The sequence below is a fragment of the Ranitomeya imitator genome, chromosome 3 (genome assembly GCF_032444005.1).
Source record: "Ranitomeya imitator isolate aRanImi1 chromosome 3, aRanImi1.pri, whole genome shotgun sequence".
In the NCBI taxonomy this organism is placed as follows: Eukaryota; Metazoa; Chordata; class Amphibia; order Anura; family Dendrobatidae; genus Ranitomeya; species Ranitomeya imitator.
The window spans coordinates 544,505,505-544,523,781 of record NC_091284.1 but is presented as its reverse complement, the minus strand read 5'-3'; positions in this window follow the sequence as shown (position 1 = coordinate 544,523,781).

The following is an 18,277-nucleotide window of genomic DNA, read 5'->3' as shown; positions in this document are numbered from 1 at the left end:
GGGGATTTATTCTGACAGAATAGAGGTGGATTAGGATGGACAGATTACTATTTTTGGCCTTGCTAACTATGTTACTATGTTACACATATTTGGTATCACCGCATCCGTAAAGACCCGTTTTATAAAACTGTCCCACTAGCTAACCCCTTTAGTGAACACCATAAAAAATAAAATAAAAAAATGAGGCAAAAAAACAATGCTTTATCACCATACTGCCAAACAAAAAGTGCAATAAAATGTGATTAAACAGACGGTTGTAAATAAAAATGGTACTGCTGAAAACGTCATCCTGTCCTACAAAAAAAACAAGCTGCCAAACAGCTCCATCAGAAAAACACCCAAAAAGTTATAGCACTCAGACTAAAATGATGCAAAAATAATAATTTTTTTTTATAAAATTGTTTTTATTGTGTGAAAACGCCAAAAAAATTATAAAAATATATATATATGAGGTATCGCTTTAATCATACTGGCCCAAAGAATAAAGCTACCTTAACAATTTTACCACACGCGGAACTGTAAATAAAAAGGAAAAATAATCAATTCCTGAATTGCTGGTTTTTGTTCATTCTGTCTCCCAAAAATCGGAATAGAAAGCGATAAAAAAATGTCATGTGCCAGACAATGGTACCAATATAAACATCAGCTCGTCCTGCAAAAAACAAACCCTCACATGACTGTCAGCTGAAATATGAAAAAAATTATAGCTCTCAAAATATCGTGACGCAAAAACTAGTTTTCGCAGTAAAAAGCATCTTTTAGTGTGTGACAGCAGCCAAACATAAAACCCCAAAATAACTCTAGTATCGCTGTAATTGTATCGCCACAAAGAATAAAGCCTCCTAATCACTTAAACCGCAAGAGGAACGGCATAACAAATAAATAAAACCAATTCTGCACATGCTGTTGATTTTTTAATTCTTCCTCTCACAGATCGCAGTAAGGCTCGGCTCACATTTATCCTGCACTCTGCGCTGAGCACTTACATCGAGGTGAAATATGTGATTCAGACAGAACCTCTGGCTGAATATTCCCTATTATAATGTAGATGGAAGCACTGTGGATGCCACCTGACCTGTGATCCAGTGGTGTCCGTCTTTTTAGGGTTGCATAAAAGTGCTGTTGGCCACAGTTTTTTGCACTTCTGAAAAGAAGGACACCAAGGAACAGACGGTCAGACGGAGTCCAGAGTAACTCTGCTGCCTCATTATTGTGAATTGATCCATTGGGTGTTTCTTCTGAATCACCTCACTCAGAGATTTAAATGGAAACTCCAAAGTAAGTGGTCAGCGTAGAGTGCCGGATAAATATATTCCCAAACGTTACTCAAAATGTTCACAATTAAAAGCTTCCACTCAATCCACAAAAAAAGCAAGACCTTACTCAGATCTGTCATCTGTTAATGGAAATGTAGGGGCTTCCATGTTATTAGTAGCACAAAGGCTCTGGATAAGCTAAATGGCTTCTCACCCACCAAAAGTAAATCAGCAAATTCTCCGCTCCCAAATCCAAATGCCCCCCCCCTATTCTGAACCACAGTGTGCTGAAACAACATATAGAGCCATAGAGCCCAAATGTTTGGCATTTTTCTAGTGATGACAGCCCACGTAATTTACAGGTGCATGTCTTCAGACGCATGAGCTGGGCATAATGTACTATTCACTACAACAGCAATTTGCAATTTTAACTCAGCAACATCCACTGTTGCCTGTTTCTGGAAAACACCCATGGAGTCAAAATCATCACTACATCTGTAGATATATTCCCAAAGGGTGTTGTTCTCGCACCTCAGGTACTCTGTCAATGTAAGATGGCACTCTCAAACAAGCAGCAAAATCTGCACTGTAATATGGTGCTACTTCCCTTCTGAGCTTTGCACTGCACCTCAAAAGTAGTTTTTGACCACACATGGGGTATCAGTGAACTCAGGAGAAATTTCACAACAAACTTGGTGTCCATTTTCTCTTTTTGCCCTAGTGAAAATACAAAATTTGTAGCTAAGAAAAGATTTTTGTGTAATCTTATTTAATTTTCACGGCTTAACGTTAGACACTTCTGTGAAGCACCTGGGGGTTCAAAGTGCTCAATACACATTTAGATAAGGTACAAAAGGGGTTTAGTTTCCAAAATGGTGTCACTTCTGCAGGGTTTCCATTATTTAGGCACATGTGGGGCTCTTCAAACATGACATGGCATGCGCAAATTATTCCATCAAATTTTGCATTTCAAATGTCAAATGGCGCTCCTTACCTTCCAAGCCCAAACAGTATTATTCCCCCATATATGGGGTATCTGCGTACTCAGGAGAAATTGCACAACAAACTGTATGGAGAAATTTCTCCTGTTACCCTTATGACAATGCAAAATATGGAGCTAAAAAAGATTTTAACCAGAATCCCTCAATGTCTGTCCGCTATTTCATCCTTCTCCGCTAGATTTCTGAAACTTAACATGGACAAAACAGAATTCATCATCTTTCCCCCATCTCATGCGACCCCCCCAACGAACCTATCCATTACAGTAAATGGCTGCCCACTCTCCCTAGTCCCACAAGCTCATTGCCTCGGGGTAATCCTTGACGCTGATCTCTCCTTCAAACCACATATCCAAGCCCTTTCCACTTCCTGCCGACTTCAACTCAAAAATATTTCACAAATCCGTTCATTCCTCAACCAAGAATCTGCAAAAACCCTAGTCCATGCCCTCATCATCTCTCGCCTTGACTACTGCAACCTCCTGCTCTGTGGCCTCCCTTCTAACACTCTCGCACCCCTCCAATCTATTCTAAACTTTGCTGCCTGACTAATCCACCTGTCCCCCCGCTATTCCCCGGCCTCTCCCCTCTGTCAATCCCTTCACTGGCTCCCCATTGCCCAGAGACTCCACTACAAAACCCTAACCATGATGTACAAAGCTATCCACAACCTGTCTCCTCCATACATCTGTGACCTCGTCTCCCGGTACTTACCTACACGCAACCTCCGATCCTCACAAGATCTCCTTATCTACTCCCCTCTTATCTCCTCTTCTCACAATCGTATATAAGATTTCTCTTGCATATCACCCCAACTCTGGAACCCTCTACCACAACACATCAGACTCTCGCCTACCATCGAAACCTTCAAAAAGAACCTGAAGACCCACCTCTTCCGACAAGCCTACAACCTGCAGTAACCACCGATTGACCAAACCGCTGCATGACCAGCACTATCCTCACCTACTGTATTCTCACCCATCCCTTGTAGATTGTGAGCCTTCGCGGGCAGAGTCCTCACTCCTCCTGTACCAGTTATGACTTGTATTGTTTAAGATTATTGTACTTGTTTTTATTATGTATACCCCTCCTCACATGTAAAGTGCCATGGAATAAATGGCGCTATAACAATAAATAATAATAATAATAATTTATTTGTGAAAAATGTGATTTTTTTCATTTCCACAGCACTACTCTATAAACTTCTGTGAAGCACCTGTGAGTTCAAGGTGTTCAATACACATCTAGATTAGTTCCTTAAGAGGTCTAGTTTCCAAAATGGTGTCACTTGTGTTGGGTTTCCACTATTTAGGAACATCAGGGGCTCTTCAAACGCGACATGGCCTCCGCTAATTATTCCAGCATATTTTACATTCAAAAAGTCAAATGGCGCTCCTTCCCTTCCAAGCCCTGCCGTGCACCTAAACAGTTTGTTTTCCTCACATATTTGGTACTGGAATGCTCAGGAGAAATTGCACAATAAAATGTATGGTCCATGTTCTCCTGTAACCCTTGCAAAAGTAAAAAAATAGGTCTAAATGAAAATTTTTTTTTCCTTCCACATTACAAAAATTCCTGTGAAGCACCTGAAGAGTTGATAAACTTCTTGAATGTGGTTTTTAGCATCTTGAGGGGTCCAGTTTTTAGAATAGTGTCACTTTTGGGTATTTTGCTTCATATAGACCCCTCAAAGTGACTTTAAATGTGATGTGGTCCTTAAAAATTTTTTTTGTAAAATATGTTGAAAAAATGAAAAATTACTGGTCAAATTATAACTCTTATAACTTCCTGACAAAAAAAAATTGGTTCCAAAATTGTGCTAATGTAAAGTAGACATGTGGGAAATGTTATTTCTTAACTATTTTATTTAATTTGACTCTAATTTAAGGGCATAAAATTAAAAGTTTGAAAATTGAAATTTTTTTCTAAATTTTCACCAAATTTCCATTTTTTCACAAATAAACGCAAGTCATATCAAAGAAATTTTATTGCTATCAAAAAGAACAACATGTCACGAGAAAATAATCTCAGAATCACCAGGATCAGTTGAAGCGCTCCAGAGCTATTACTTCAAAAAGTGACAGTGGTCAGAATTGTAAAAATTGGCTTGGTCATTAAGGTGACAACAGGCTTCGTCTCAAAGGGGTTAATGAGTCAGAGAAATACTCATTTATCTCTACAGAATTCTCCATTTATATAGAGGGTTTTCACGAGATATATTTTGGGTCCAGAAGGAAAATGGGCATTAAAGTTAGGTGTTCCTACAATTAACAAATGAGAAATAGCTGGAAAGTAGAGAAAATTGGAGCAGTGAAATTAGAGGCTCCAGCATAGATGCAACACACTAGTCTCGGTGGATGGCATGTTTTCCAAATGAGCTGTGTATGACTATAAGTAGAGATTTGCAAACCTTTTAAGGTGCAGCTCAGGTTCGGCAAATGTCTCAATATTCGTCAAACATACCCAAACCCCATTGAATTCAATGGGAGGCAAAGCCAAACGCATAGACAACATCTTATGAGGGGCCAAACAGCTTCCCAAACAAATTAGGGGAAAACACCAGGAAAAGAGGCATCAATTGAACCTGAGTACAAATAGTATAATTGCGCAGCATGGATGCATGGGAAAGGGCCTGCAACAAGGATTGTACCAACATTTCTAGCTGAAACATTGATTAGTAACAGGTTGATGAATGACAGGTGTAGTCCTGGTGCTCTGAGAGGGCTCTCAAATTCAGGAAATAGAGTGTTAGGAGTCAAGTTTCCTCTGCTGCACAGGGGGAATCTCGATTCGTCTCCGCTGCGGTCTCCCATTCTTCTCCAGCCGCAGTGGAGTCTGCTCAGCAGGGACGTCAATCCCAGCGTCTCGCTCAGTCTGACTCTGTGCGAAGAGTTACTGCTGCTTTTCCTGCTTCTGCCATTGAAGCCAGTGCTGGGCAGCGGCGAGTGGACGTTTCTGGATCTAAGTCCTGCTTTTCTCTGTCTGAGCATGCCCAGGGCAGGATCTCCCGTTGGAGATCGAGGGTCACATGCTCAGGTACTGCAGCACATCCCATTGGTCCTTTTGGCAGGTCCTGAAAGGGCAAAACTTCTGTAGCTGTTTCCTGTGCTGCAGCTATATAAACTTCGCATGACCGCACGGCCATGCGCTAGTATTGTCTTGTAAATATGTGTGTGTGTTGTGAGTGAAAGTCGCTCTTTAAATAACCCTCCCTATTGAATGTCTGTTCGCGGAAGGTGTATGTTTGCTATCTAGCGCCCGACTTATCCAACAGCACGAAACACACATTACAGCTACCAGTTGCTGTGTCCGCCAGTATGGCGCTGTGCGCTTGCTCTGCGCTTTCCTGACCCAAGCCTGGGTGGTTAGTGGCGTCTGTCAGTGCGGCACCGCACGCACTCTTGTGCCTTAATATTATTATTTATGTTCCTCTGACACACCCAGTTGCGGTGTTGTGCCAGCAAGTGTCTAATCGGACTTCAATCCTGTGTAGGTGTTGAGTCCGCTAACTTCTTGCTCACGCTTTATGTGCGGTACTGCGGTCCTGTGACGCAACAGGATCGCTTCCTTCACGCAGGGTGAAGTTAACCCATGTGTGTATACTTAGTACCGCCATATAGTCCGTCTTACTAGCAGCAGAGTATTTTACCTGCACGGTGGACCTCGGACTGCGAACACACCTAATACCATAACATCTGATTCTTGGTGCGTTCCGCCAGTCCCTAACAGAATACTAGCGCCAAGGTCTGGCTAGTAATGACGGACGATCAGCGTTCACAGCGGTACATCCAACAGCTGGAGGAAAGGTTGGCGGCTCTAGAGCGTGCAACCTCAGCTGTGGATGTTACTGCTGTCGCTGTTCAGGCTGCAAGTGCAGTTGCAGCCAGTTTGTCCTCTGCCACCCCTGCTCCGACCTTATCCCATCTCCCGCTTCCAGACAAGTTTGCTGGTGACAGTAAGCTATGTCGGGGATTCGTGAGCCAGTGCTCCATACATCTCGAGCTGCTGGCTGAACATTTTCCTACGGAACAGGCGAGGGTGGGATTCATCTTGTCTCTTTTGTCGGGCAGGGCGTTGGAGTGGGCAACGCCGCTTTGGGAACGTGGTGATCGTGTGGTACAGAGTGCTCCTATCTTCCTGGACGCTCTGAGGCAGGTCTTTTTGGGACCCCGTGCCACCCACAATACCGCGCTCCAATTGTTGGCAATTACTCAGGCTTCGACCATGGTCAGCCAGTTCGCCATCCTATTCCGGACTCTAGCTTCTGAGCTGGAATGGCCGGATAAAGTCCTTATTCCGGTGTTCTGGAAAGGACTGGCAGATCATGTAAAGGACGCCTTGGCCACCAGGGAGATTCCCGCCACACTGGAGGAGCTTATTACTATAGCTACCCGCATCGATCTCCATTTTAACGAGCGGAGGTTGGAGCGGACCCAGTGTAGGCAGAGGTTTCGGCTGGCTCCCACCTTTGCCAAACCTCTAGAATCTCCTGTTATGGCGTCTGACTCCCATGAGGCCATGGAGGTTTCTCGAGCGGGACCTAGGTCTCAGACCGCTCGAGTACCTGTGGTGTGTAAAAATTGCCAGCAACCGGGACATTACGCTAATAAATGTCCACGGCGGTCGGGAAAACGATCGCGTCTAGTGACCATTGGAGGAGGTTCACTGGACACAGCGGCATTTTCCTCCAAATTGTCCTTTAAAGGGACAATCCTGTTAGGCACATCCACTCTTACAGTAGAGCTTTGTGTGGATTCAGGAGCAGAAGGAAATTTTATGTCTTCTGCTTTTGCTCTGCGCCACGCAGTACCTCTGGTTATGCTTGCCAAACCAGTAACCGTTAGAGTGGTGAATGGGTCGACACTTCCGCTACAGATCACACATCAGACTGTCCCTTTCACGTTAGCCATGTCCCCATCCCACCAGGAGATTATTTCCCTTCTTGTCCTTCCCGAGGGAATGGATGAGATTCTGCTGGGAATACCCTGGCTCCGTTTCCACTCCCCACATATTGAGTGGACCTCTGGGAGGATATTGGGTTGGAGTGAATCCTGTAAGGGCAGATGTGTGAAAGAGTGCGTTCAGGTTTCCACCACTGAGATGCCCGCAGATCTCTCTACTCTCCCCAAATGCTATTGGTCTTATGCAGACGTCTTCTCCAAAAAGGCCGCGGAGACCCTTCCGCCTCACCATCCCTATGACTGTTCTATAGATCTCTTGCCTGGAGCAGAACCTCCTCAGGGACGTGTCTATCCCCTCTCTCTCCCGGAAACGGAGGCTATGTCCCAGTACATCCAGGAGAATTTGGCAAGAGGGTTTATTAGGAAGTCAGTGTCACCAGCAGGGGCAGGGTTCTTCTTCGTACAGAAGAAGAATGGAGAGTTGCGTCCTTGCATAGACTACAGGGGTCTTAACGCCATCACCGTTAAGAATAAGTACCCGCTGCCCCTGATTTCTGAGCTTTTTGATAGGCTACGGGGAGCTAAGTTATTTACCAAATTAGACCTGCGGGGAGCTTATAACCTGATTCGCATCTGTGAGGGGGACGAATGGAAGACGGCGTTTAACACCAGAGATGGGCACTATGAGAATCTGGTGATGCCCTTCGGGCTCTGTAATGCCCCAGCCGTTTTCCAAGACTTTGTCAATGACATCTCCCGGGATATGCTTTCCACCTCGGTCGTAGTCTATCTGGATGATATTCTCATCTTCTCTCCAGATATTGACTCCCACCGGAGAGATGTTGGCAGAGTCTTCGACCTCTTACGGGCAAACTCTCTTTACGCAAAGTTGGAGAAGTGTGTGTTTGAGCAGGAGTCTTTACCTTTCCTGGGCTATATCATCTCTGCCCAGGGATTGGCTATGGATCCTGCCAAACTACAGGCTGTGATGGACTGGCAAGAACCCCATTCACTTAAAGCGGTGCAGCGCTTTATGGGGTTCATTAATTATTACCGCCAGTTCATTCCCCATTTCTCAACTTTGGTAGCTCCCTTGGTAGCCCTCACCAAGAAGGGAGCAAATCCCAAAGTGTGGTCTGAAGAGGTCTCCAAGGCCTTTACTTCTACTAAGTCTCATTTTGCTAGCGCTCCCATCCTACATCGTCCCGATGTCGATAAGCCGTTTATAATGGAGGTGGATGCCTCTTCCCTTGGTGCTGGCGCAGTCCTCTTCCAAAAGGATGCTCAAGGTCGGAAGCATCCGTGCTTCTTCTTCTCCAAGGCCTTCACACCAGCGGAGAGGAATTATTCCATCGGGGACAGGGAGTTGCTAGCGATGAAATTGGCTTTCTCAGAGTGGAGACATCTCTTGGAGGGGGCTCGTTTTCCCTTTCAAGTTTTTACAGGCCACAAAAATTTGCTCTATTTGCAAACAGCCCAGCGGCTAAATTCTCGCCAGGCCAGATGGTCCTTATTCTTCTCCCGATTCCACTTCACCCTCCATTATCTCGCCGGGGAGAAGAATATTCGAGCTGATGCTCTTTCTCGCTCTGTTGTGTCATCTGAGGAGGATGAAGGAGAGCCTCAGCTTATTGTTCCTTCTGAGAGCTTGAGAACCATGGCTCCAGTGTCGCTTGAGTCTGTGCCTCCGGGCAAGACTTTTGTGCCCATAAATTTGCGACCGGAGGTTCTCTCTTGGGCTCATTCCTCCAGGGTGGGTGGACACTTTGGGACAAAAAGGACATCTGAGCTGCTGGCGAGGACGTACTGGTGGCCGCATATGCTCCGAGATGTCAGAGATTACATTCTGGCGTGTGTCTCATGCGCCAAAAATAAATCTCCGCGGCAAAGGCCGTCTGGGTTACTCTATCCCTTGCCGGTGGCAGACAGGCCCTGGGAGATGGTCGGAATGGACTTTGTAGTGGGTTTGCCCAAGTCTCGCGGCTGTACCATCATTTGGGTTATTACCGATCATTTCTCGAAAATGGTGCATTTGGTGCCGCTCCCACGGTTACCTTCTGCACGGGCCTTGGCAGCGTTGTTCATTATACACATGTTCCGCCTACACGGCATGCCAGACAAAATTGTCAGTGACCGGGGTCCCCAGTTTGCGTCTCGGTTCTGGAGAGAGCTTTGTCATCTTCTCAGCATTGAGTTAAATCTCTCTTCCGCATATCATCCCGAGACGAATGGGTTGGTAGAGAGGGCCAATCAGACTCTGGTCACATATCTACGACATTTTGTTTCTGCCAGGCAGGATGACTGGGCATCTTTATTACCATGGGCAGAGTTCGCCCTTAATAACGCTGTAGCCGACTCCACCGGTCAGACTCCTTTCCTCCTTAATTACGGCAAGCATCCGCGGGTTCCTGTGCCTATGCCCGTGGCCTCTGCTGACTCCAGGGTGGCAGACTGGGCAGTGGAGGCACGGGACATTTGAGACCGCACTCAGGATGCCATTCGGGCCTCGAAGGAGAGAATGAGGTCCTCCGCCGATGCACATCGGCGCCCTGCCCCGACCTTTGCTCCTGGCGATTTAGTGTGGCTCTCCGCCCGTAACATCAGGCTGCGAGTTGAGTCCACTAAATTTGCTCCTCGCTACTTGGGCCCATTCAACGTCCTTGAGCAGGTTAATCCTGTGGTCTATCGTTTGGCCCTTCCGCCACGCCTGGGTATCACCGACACCTTTCATGTGTCCCTCTTGAAACCCCCAGGCTTTCTAGGAAAGTTCCCACGATCTATGAACAGCCAGCAGAGGGCGCCTCACCGCAAATGAAGCTAAATATAGATCATTGACCTATATTTAGCTTCATTCCCCGGGGTTTTGCAGCAAGGAGCAGCCTGCATTAGCGGAACTCCTTGCTGCAAAATGTTTTAACCCCTTCAGAAGGATTTACATCGTTGGACTTTACAGATCTGCAGAAGGTAAGTATATTGTTGGTTTATTATGTTTTTTCTTTTACAGAACGAGGGTCTTCAGTGATTGGATTGGGCGTTAAATAAAATATTACAACAACCTTTGTTTTTATTTCATTAAAATAATTTTTAATAATGTGTGTGTGTGTGTTTTTTAACCCTTTCATTCAATTGGATTAATAATGGATAGGTGTCATAATTGACGCCTCTCCATTATTAATTAGGCTTAATGTCACTTTACAATAGCAAGGTGGCATTAACCCTTCATTACCCCATATCCCACCGCTACACGGGAATGGGAAGAGAGTGGCCAAGTGCCAGAATAGGCGCATCTTCCAGATGTGCCTTTTCTGGGGTGGCTGGGGGCAGGTGTTTTTAGCCAGGGTGGGGGCCAATAACCGTGGACCCTCTCCAGGCTATTAATATCTGCCCTCAGTCAATGGCTTTACTACTCTGGCGGAGAAAATTGCGCGGGAGCCCACGCCAATTTTTTCCGCCATTTAACCCTTTAATTTAGTAGATAGAACGGCCAAATTTTGCAGATACACACTACTGACATTAGTAGTGTGGAATCTGCAAAAAAAAAGGAGAGAAGACATGGTTTACTGTATGTAAACCATGTCTCAAATCATGTCGGGTTTAGGAAGGAGAAAGAAAAAGCCGGTAATTGAATTACCGGCTTTCAAGCTGTATAGCGCTGGAAAAAATATTAATATATATACATATATGTGTCTCACTGACATATATATATATATATATATATATATATATATATATATATATATATATATACCTATTCTATGTGTACACATTTATTCTACCTATTGGACTGTAAGCTGTCACTGTGATTTTACTGTACACCGCACTGAATTGTCGGCTTTTCTCTCTAACACCGCTGCGTATTTCTCGCAAGTCACACTGCTTGTCCGTGTGTAATCCGTATTTTTCACGCTTCCATAGACTTTCATTGGCGTATTTCTTGCGCAGTACGGTGACAAACGCAGCATGCTGCGATTTTCTACGGCCGTAGAAAGCCGTATAATACTGATCAGTAAAATACGGCAGATAGGAGCAGGGGCATAGAGAATAATTGTGCCGTATTTTTTGCGAGTTTTACGGACGTAGTTTCTGCGCTCTTACGTCCGTAAAACTCGCAAGTGTGACGCCGGCCTAAGGTGTCATGTAGAAGGAGGGAATCTCCTTAAAGGTTTCAAATTTGTGGCACTGTGACTTTGTTAGGTGACAAGTGGTAGCCACCACCACCAGCAAGGTGCAGGAGTGCCACTAATCCTAAGCAGCAATTCAGGTTACGCTGCCATTCCTCACCTAGCAAAGTCACAGTATCGTAATATTATAATATATAGTCTTTTGTACCGGCTGCCATCTGCCCCCAATCTTTTCATGTTTGGACTTTAATAAACCTTTTTTGCAACGTATATTTAAGAGTGTACAGTGGATTTTGAACTTACAATTTCAGGCAATACGCATGAAGGAGAAACAACTTGGAGTCCAAACATTTCCAAAAATTAGGTACAGACACCAGAAAAATTGGCATTAATTGACTCAATGTAGAAATTTGATAATGGCACAGCAGCAGTCAGCCATCAGCCATGCATGATGTATCAGGGTCTGGAGCAGCATTTACAGCATTAAATTTAAGTTTCAATTTAAACGAGGTGGTTCAGGGACCAGTGTAAACTTGCTTTGCTGAGAGCCCTGATACTTCATGCAACAGCTCAAACTGCTTTTATGCTAGAGTCTGGGATAGCATTTATAGTTTTAAATTTAAATTTAACCCCTTAATGACCGCCAATACGCCTTTTAACTGACCTGAGATATAAGAGAATAGCCTCCCCATACAGGTGACAATCCAGCATCTGTCAGTTTTACACTATAGCTGACAACTTGCTGTACCAGCCACGATCAGTATTTGCACCATCTAAATCTGTTTAACCCCTTAGATGCTGCTGTCAATAGTGACTACATCATTATAAATGGTTAACAGAGCGTGGGGGCTTCTTCTTTGTCCCAATTGGTACCCTCATATCATGATTTTGTTGTCCTGATGTTTGCCATGGCCATTCATGACCAAATAGCGGCCTTAGAGTCTGACGGCTGTAGTAATCTGTTTAGAAGTTAGAGACATTTAGGTGGTAAAAATACACATTTTCATTTCTGTCATACCACTTTGCATTAATTCCTGTAAAGCACCTGAAGGGTTAATAAACTACCTGACCGCAGTTTTTGATATGTCAGGGGGTGCTGTTTTTAAAATGGTATCACGTTTGTGGGTTTCCCAATATATGGGACCCCTAAAGTCACTTCAAACATGGATAGTTCCCTAAAAAAATAAATTTTGTAAATTTCTTTGAAAAAATGAAAAATTGCTGCTACGTTTTTAAACCTCCTAAACTGCTAACAAAATAAAATAATATTTTACAAATGGTCCTGATGTAAAGCAGACATGTGGGAAATGTTATTTATTAATGGTTTGCTGTGGTATGACCATCTGGATTAAAGGGATAATCATTCAAATTTAGAAAATTGCTAATTTTTTAACATTTTTCTCAAATTTTTGATATTTTTTATAAATAAACACAAAAAATGTTGAACAAAATTTACCATTATCATAAAGTATAATGTGTCACGAAAAAACAATCTCAAAATCACTGGGATTTGTTGAAGCGTTGCAGAGTTATTACCACATAAAGTGACACTGGTCAGATTTCAAAAATTTGGCTCGGTCACTAAGGGGTTACGTTGAGGTGGGTGATGGACCGGTGTAAGCCTGCTTTGCTGGGAGCCCTGATACCTCATGCAACAGATCAAGCTGCTTTTATGCTCAGACACATTCAGGTGGCACAAATATCAGTTTTGTCGACTACTGTTGTTAGAAACATTTAAGGGTAGTAACACAGGTAGTTGATTGAATGTAAGTGCTGGACTGCCAGTCTGGGTGCCCTACTGCCACAGGCAACACACATGCAAAATACAAATCATCTGCTGCATCTTCCTCATCCATCATCGTGACAAGTCTTCTGTTTACCCACTGCAGTTGTGGTGAGTGAGAGCCCATCAGCTGTTACGGAAGTGGACATGCCTGCTCTTTTTGACAGATCCACCAAAAACATCTCCATCTGCACCTCATTCATAGTCCACAGGGCCGGCGTCAGCACCCGGTGCACCCGGACAGGCGCCTGGGCCCTGGCGAGACTGGGAGGCCCATAACAGTAAGACACTTATTATACCGGCATTGCCGACACTGATGCACAGTGCATCATGTGCTCCTGGGGGGCCTCCGAAGCCAGACTACATCATTCCCGAGTCCGACCCTTCCTCCCTGTGCTAGTGTGCGATGTGCTGTGTGTGACTCCAGCCAGGACTCGTAGGCAGAGCTGGAGATAAAATATGTGATTCCCGGCACTGGCAGCAGGAGGCGGGACTCACTGACTGGGACTCACTGCAGCAGGAATACTCACCAATCACCATCCATGGGGATAGAAGAGTCACTTCCTGGGCCGTCGGTCGTCACTTCCGGGCGAGAGTGAGGAGCTCGTCAATCCTAAGAAGAGAAGCACTGACACACAGATCGCATCGTGACACGGTCTGGGACCCGAGTCCACCGTCCCGTTCTAGCACAGCGAGCAGCAGAAGACTAGCAGCATTCGTCAGTGCATAAGCATAGTTCCTGTGTCCACAACGGTCGGGAACGACGGCGATGGCGTGGTGGTGGGTGAGCTGGGCTGCCTGTGTTATATACTATGTGGGCTGCCTGTGTTATATACTACGTGGGCTGCCTGTGTTATATACTGCATGGGCTGCCTGTGTTATATACTACGTGGGCTGCCTGTGTTATACACTACGTGGGCTGCCTGTGTTATATACTACGTGGGCTGCCTGTGTTATATACTATGTGGGCTGCCTGTGTTATATACTACGTGGGCTGCCTGTGTTATATACTACGTGGGCTGTCTGTGTTATATACTACGTGGGCTGCCTGTGTTATATACTATGTGGGCTGCCTGGGTTATATACTACGTGGGGTGCCTGTGTTGTATACTATGTGGCTGTGCTATATGCTACGTGGCTGCCTGTGTTATATACTAGGTACGTGGGCTGCCTGTGTCTTATACTAGGTACGTGGGCTGCCTGTGTCATATACTACATACGTGCCTGAGCTGCCTGTGTTATATACTACGTGGGCTGCCTGTGTTATATACTACGTGGGCTGCCTGTGTTATATACTACATACGTGGGCTGCCTGTGTTATATACTAAGTGGCTGTGCTATATGCTATGTAGCTGGGCAATATATTACATGGCTGTGCAATATACTACGTGGCTGTGCAATATATATTACGTGGCTGGGCAATATACTACGTGTCTGTGCTATATACTATGTGGGCTGTGCTATATACTACGTGGCTGTGCTATTTACTACGTGGCTGTGTTATATACTACGTGGGCTGTGCTATATACTACGTGGCTGTATTATATACTACGTGGGCTGTGCTATACGCTATGTGGGCTGTGCTATATTTCTCTGCTGTATCTGTGCATCATGAATCATGGTATGTGTTAAAGAGGGGGGCTGTTGTGAATTCTGTTCTCGAGCTCCCTCCTGTGGTCGTGAATGGTACTTCGGCGAGTTCTGTCTATGGGCTCCCTCTGGTGGCTATGAGTGAAGCTGCGGCTTCTGAGGTTCCTTACACAGGTGACGTGGTTTATCCTTTGGTTGGCTGCTCTATTTAACTCCTCTCAGATCGTTACTCCATGCCAGCTGTCAATGTTTTTGCATTTGTTCAGTTCACTCCTGGATCTCTCTGGTAACCTGCCTTCTCCTGCAGAAGCTAAGTTCCTGATAGTCATTATTTGTTCATTGTTTTCTTGTCTAGCTGGTTATCACGATTTTGTCTTGCTAGCTGGAAGCTCTGGAATGCAGAGTGGCCCCGCCACACCGTGAGTCGGTGCAGAGGTCTTTTTTGCACACTCTGCGTGGTCTTTTGTAGGTTTTTGTGCTGATCGCAAAGTTACCTTTCCTATCCTCTGTCTATTTAGTAAGTCTGGCCTCCCTTTGCTGAACCCTGTTTCATTTCTGCGCTTGTGACTTTCATCTTTACTCACAGTCAATATATGTGGGGGGCTTCCTTTACCTTTGGGGAATTTCTCTGAGGCAAGGTAGGCTTTATTTTCCATCTCTAGGGCTAGATAGTTCTTAGGCTATGACGAGGCGCCTAGGTCTGGTCAGGAGCGCTCCACGGCTATTTCTAGTGTGTGTGATAGGATTAGGGCTTGCGGTCAGCAGAATTTCCACATCCCAGAGCTCATCCTGTATGAGGTTTAACTATCAGGTCATTCCAGGTGCTCCTAACCACCAGGTCATAACAGGGGGCCCACTGAGATTCTTTCGCACGGGGCTCTCAAAATCCTGGAGCCGGCCCTGATAGTCCAGCAGTTTGTCATGTTCAACTTACTCCACCCTCTCAGCACAGCAGCCAGCCCTCGGTCCTGCAGTTTTGGTCATGTAAAAGATTGTCTCTTCCTACACATGACAAAGCTAAGAGCTTGAACTTCACTATCTCTAATCTGTTGGCTATAGAAATGCTGTCTTTCCACCTGGAGTATACAGACACTTTTCAAAAATTGATGGCTGTCGCAGTCTCCAAGTACCAGTGTCACGCCGATAATGGCGATAAGGGCAGGATGGCGTACTGGGACCCGCACCTGTCCCTGCCACTATAATGGGGCCTTGGCTTTCCCTTATCTCAGGGGTACCTATGAAGGTTAGGAGGCCTGAGCCACCAGCGTATCCCTGTCTCCTGTGCAGGCCCTATCAGTGGCCCCCTCCCCCCCAGGGAGGTGGACTGCACCAGTGTATAAATACAACAATAAACAGGGTATACAGACAAGGTAACTAAAAGTCTCAAACTCACCAAATGCTCACACAACCACAGAGGAAACACAGAGATGGGAAGAGAAGGAAAAAACTAGGAAGGAAAACAGGTTTAACATGCAACCAAAACAGCAGACACCAATCTCTGTAAATAACCCTGCAAGCTCCAACACTACACTCCTTCAACCTCCAAGCCAGGCAGCAGAACTGATCACTGACAATAGCTGTAGTCAAGGCTGGGTCTATATAGAGAAGGAGATTACAAAATCCACTTCAGCTGAGAGACCCAGCTCACAGCAACTCAGCAACAAGGTTAACTCCTGCACTGCTGGCACAAAGCAGCCAGGTCAGAATACAGGAGAAGAGCTTCTGTTTACTGTGTGTGAATGAGGCCCAGAGCGCTGCGGTTCTGTGGAACCTCTCTGTCGTGGTAGCCCTGTGACAGTACCCCCCCTTCTATGAGGGACCTCCGGAACCTCAGGACCAGGTTTCTCAGGATGAGCTGTATGAAATGCCCGAACCAACCTAACCGCATGAACATCGGCAGCAGGTACCCATGTCTTCTCCTCAGGACCGTACCCTCTCCAGTGTACCAGATATTGTAGGGACCGATGAACTAAATGAGAATCCATAACCCTGGAAATCTGGAACTCGAGATTTCCATCAACAAGGACCGGAGAAGGAGGTGAAGAGGACAGATTGGATGACGCCACAACCTTCTTGAGTAAGGAGCGATGAAAAACATTATGGATCTTAAATGACTAAGGCAAAGCCAGCCGAAAAGCAACTGAATTCACGACGGCCACAATCCTATAACGGCCAATGAACCTAGGGCCCAATTTCCACAAGGGAACTCTCAGCTTAATATTTTTCGAGGACAACCAAACCCAATCACCCACACACAGGTCTGGACCTTCCACACTTCTCCGATCAGCCGCATTCTTATACCTGGAACCCATTCTCTTTAATTTATCAAGAACCCCTTGCCAAACGGACATGATGGACGAAGAAAACCTCTCCTCTTCAGGCACCCCTGAGGAATCCTTCCTATTAAAAGAACTGAAATGAGGATGAAAACCATATGCCCCGAAAAAATGGGGACTTACCAGTGGACTCATGAGTACGGTTGTTAATAGCAAACTCTGCCAACGGTAAGTATTTAACCCAGTCCTCCTGATTTTCAGAAATGAAACACCTGAGATAAGTTTCAAAATTTTGATTTACACATTCTGTTTGACGATTAGATTGAGGATGAAAAGCTGAAGAAAATGACAAATGAATCCCCAACCGGCTGCAAAAAGTCCTCCAAAACTTAGAAATAAACTGCACCCCACGGTCTGATACAATATCTGAATGAACACCATGCAATCTCACAACCTCCTTGATAAAGATCTGTGCCAGAGTCTTGGCATTAGGTAACACAGGAAGAGCAATAAAATGTGACATTTTGCTAAATCTGTCAACTACGACTAAAATAACTGTATTACCCTCAGAAACTGGTAAGTCAGTGATGAAATCTATTGACAAATGGGTCCAAGGTCTATTGGGAATCTCCAGAGGTTGAAGAGACCCAGACGGGCGAGTACGAGGTGTCTTGGAATGCGCACACACACTGCAGGCAGCGACATGTTCTTGTACATCATGATTTACCCCAGACCACCAAAAAACGCCGAGTCGGAAGGTCCGAGGTAACCTTACTTCCAGGGTGTCCGGCCAGAACCGAATCATGATGTTCATTGATGACCCTAAGATGAAGATTAGCAGAAACGTACAGTTTACCTAAAGGACAGGTTGCTGGGGCGTCCCCCTGCGCCTCTACCACCTTATAGTCTTCCTTCAACCTTTATAACTATGTAACTATGTAACCTCTCTCTCAAGATCCAAATTAATTGCGGTGACAATTACACCCTTCTGCAGTATAGAACCTGGCTCACAGTTATCCCCACCCCCTGGAAAACAACGGGATAACGCATCGGCCTTGACATTCTTGCTTCCCGGCCTATACGTAATGTAGAAATTGAAGCTAGTGAAGAACAGAGACCACCTAGCTTGCCTAGGTGTGAGACACTTCGCAGATTCTAAATACAAAAGATTTTTGTGATCTGTGATCACCATGACTGGGTGAAGTGCTCCCTCCAAAAAATGATGCCATTCTTCAAATGCCCATTTAATTGCCAACAGCTCCCTGTTATCAATATCATAATTCCTCTCAGTAGGAGATAATTTTTTTGAGAAAAATGCACATGGATGTCACTTACTCGGAGAAATCCCCTGT